Source organism: Gracilinanus agilis, chromosome 2 (assembly GCF_016433145.1).
Source record: "Gracilinanus agilis isolate LMUSP501 chromosome 2, AgileGrace, whole genome shotgun sequence".
Classification (NCBI taxonomy): Eukaryota; Metazoa; Chordata; class Mammalia; order Didelphimorphia; family Didelphidae; genus Gracilinanus; species Gracilinanus agilis.
The window spans coordinates 321,333,778-321,337,265 of NC_058131.1; the positions used below are offsets into that span (position 1 = coordinate 321,333,778).

Below are 3,488 nucleotides of genomic sequence, written 5' to 3' on the forward strand. Positions count from 1 at the left end.
AAGATCCCTTCCATCTCTAACCTCTTATGGTTCTTTATGAGTTTAAATGCACATGAAGCTCTGTATCCCTTAATGGTTGGGTAACTATGTCCAAAACTGTCAGTACCTAAACAACCATTCTTTTGTTTTTTAAACCCTCACCTTCCATCTTGGAGTCAATACTGAAAAAAGGAAGAAGATAGTCTCTGCTGTCAGGAAGCCTATATTCTAATAGGAGAACACATGCAAATGACAATGTACAAATGAGACATATATAGGTGAAATTGGAGGCCATGCGGTAGCATTAAAAGGAGTCAGAAAATGATTCTTACAAAAGATGAACGTTTACCTGAGCCCTTTTCTGAGAGGGAATCTAGAGAACTTAGGAGAGGGAGAAAATAAGGAAGAGTTCTAGGCATTAGGGAGAGAAAGGGAAAATTCCTGGATTTGGAAGATAATAGTGTCATATGGGAAGAATAACAAAGAACCCTGGATCACAGAATACATTGTGAGATAAGGGGGTAGAAGTGGTAAGGAATAAGAAATCTGGAAAAATAGGAAAAGGCCAAGTAATAAGGGTCTAAAAAACCAAACAGGAGGGGCAGCTGGGTAGCTCAGTGGAGTGAGAGTCAGGCCTAGAGACAGGAGGTCCTAGGTTCAAACCTGGCCTCAGCCACTTCCCAGCTGTGTGACCCTGGGCAAGTCACTTGACCCCCATTGCCCACCCTTACCACTCTTCCACCTATGAGACAATACACCAAAGTACAAGGGTTTAAAACAAAACAAAACAAAACAGGATTTTATATTTGATTCTAGAGGCAATATGGAGCCACTAGAATTGATTGAATGGGAGGGGATAGTTTGGAGAAATGTGTGAGGTGCTCAGATTTGCACTTCTCTCATTTCCTACATAGTAGGCATTGTGATTTTAGAGAATCTATGCAATTATATACAGGTCCCAATCAGACTACCCAGCCCCATTACTCCACTAGGGAGATCAAGTTTGACACCTGAGATAATTAGTTCAGGCAAGATCATAAACTTGAGAGTAAAAAAATGTCAGAAATTCCACTCTAGTACTAGGTGGCTTTTTCCTAAAGTGGAGTACAGGTCACTTCACCATTCCTTCCCAGGATCTTCTTTCCTACCAATATGAACTTTGGGAACTTGATCAAAGGGTGACTGGTAAGAAGGATATTCCAGAGGCCAAGAATTAATTCATCCCGTCTCCTGAACAATTCATACATCCTTAAAATGGAATTTAGAACACAACACAGAATGGAAGAACTAAAAAGAAATCCAGAAAATAGAATGGTAGAAATATTCAGAGACTACTAAGGTATAAAATATGAAATATTAGAGCTAGAAAAAAAGCTTCATAATAGAGAAAAAATGTACATTATCAGATCTAGAACCTCAGAGGTAATCTACTTCAACCCAAACTGATGAATCTTCTCTAAAAAATTCCCAACAATTGATCACCCATCCTCTGCTTGAATCCTTTCATTAATGAATATCTGATCAAAAACTCAACCAAAGTGGACAGATCAATGTCTGGCATTGAACCAGCATCTGCTTCCCTATAATTTCTACCCCTTTGTCTTTGTCATGCCTGTGTGGATTCAAAGAATAAATCTACTACCTCTTCCATAATATAACCTATCAAATATTTGAAGGGAAAGAATATGAGGCAAAAAAGAAAGATTTGAATGGAGAATTTACTATTTGTTATAAGTAATATAATTTGCTTATTAGAAGAAATGCTATTAATAAGAAACATGAAAACATTTCAATCTGACTTTAAAAAGTTGTTGATTTTTCTAAATTTGATATTATATTTGTCCCCAAAACACAAGAAATATGGACAAAGGAAACGAGACCAGTGTCTCTGAATTCTATCTCTTAGGATTCTCCCAGAAACCTGAGCAGCAACTGACTGCTTTGGACTTTTTCTGGGCATGTATCTTTGTCACTCAATCAGGAAATTAAAAAGTTCTTATGGGGGTTGCCTAACATAGCTCTATTTCTTTGGTCTATTTGAAGATCTGGGCAATTTCCTCTTGGCTATCATGGCCTATGTCTGTCACAGAGCCATCAGTTGCCCCTTATATTATGCCATTACTATGTGTCCCCAACACTGTATTGTGATGGTAGGAACATCCTGGGTGGTTACTGTCATTCATGCCTTACTACACATCCTTCTACTGGATTGTCTGGCCTTTTGTTGTCCTAATGCTACCTCCCACTTCTATTGTGACCTGATTCCACTCTTAAAACTAGATTGTTCAGACACCCCATATAAATGAACTGATGCAATTCCTAGTGTCTAGTACTTTACTTGTCAGGCCTTTTTTGTGAATCTTAGAGTCTTACATTTACATACTCTTGACCATACTGAAAATACATTCTCCACAGGGGAAATACAAAACCTTCTCCAACTGTACTTCCCACCTCTCTGTCATTTCCCTGTTCTATGGTTCAGCAAGTGGGGCTTATTTGTGTCCCTCATCTATTAGCTCCAATGGGAAGGAGATAGTGTCTTTGCAATCATGTGCATGGTGTTGACCCCAAATGCTGAACCCCTTTATCTATAGCTTAAGGAACAAAGATATGAAGAGGGCCATAAAAAACTTCACAAGGGAACATTCCTATTTTGGGAACTGACACTGACTTTCAGGATCAGACTCACCAACATGACAAGCAATGATTCTTCTTCAACCTACTGGTTGTCAAGTAAAGACCAATTGAAGAAAATAAAAATATTTAGTCTGGACAAAAGAAGACTTGTAGGAGACATGCTAGCTATCTTCAAACACTTGAAGGGCAATTTCATAGAAGGTTTAGACTTATGATGAGTTAACCAGCGAGGAGACCTAGAACCTATCAGTATTAATTGCAAGACAGATTCTGGTTCAACATATGGAAAAATCTTTTCAATGATAGTACTATACAAAAGTGAAATGGATTTCCTTGATTCATAAATAGCTCCCCATCACTAAAGGAAGTTTATCTTACTTTCAAAAGGCACTTACTATTACAGGGTTTTCTTTATATCTAGTCCTCAAAGGACTTTGGAACCATGATCTCCCTCATTCTGTGTGCTATTCTACCTGAGACTTAATTACAAGCTTAGGGCTGCTATAGCGAACTATTTATTTATAATGAGTTCCCCTGCTCCAAAAATCACCAGGTTTTGTCACATGAATTTCTCTAAAGGCATATCTGTCCCTTGACAAATTTGTAGATTAGTCATAGCCTCTGAGATCCATAATAGCCTTTAAAGGGGAGATTAAGATTATTCTCACTTGAACATCTATCACCTCCAATAACTAAGAAAATTTCTGCCCTGCCACCTTTGTGTTGTCTATGGATCAAATAATCAACAATTATTAACTAAATGTCTCCTCTAGGCACTGTGCTGGATGATAGGGATACAAATACATTAGTGAAAAAACTAATTAATTAATTAAGAAAGAAAGAAAGAAAGAAGGAAGGAAGGAAAGAAGGAA

The 3,488-nt window shown here is 37.8% G+C and overlaps 1 pseudogene; it reads left to right on the top strand.

Annotated features, from left to right (window-relative positions):
- The first annotated feature begins 272 nt into the window (after nt 1–272).
- LOC123233704 overlaps nt 273–3,488 on the top strand; it is a 14,203-nt pseudogene continuing 10,987 nt past the window's right edge.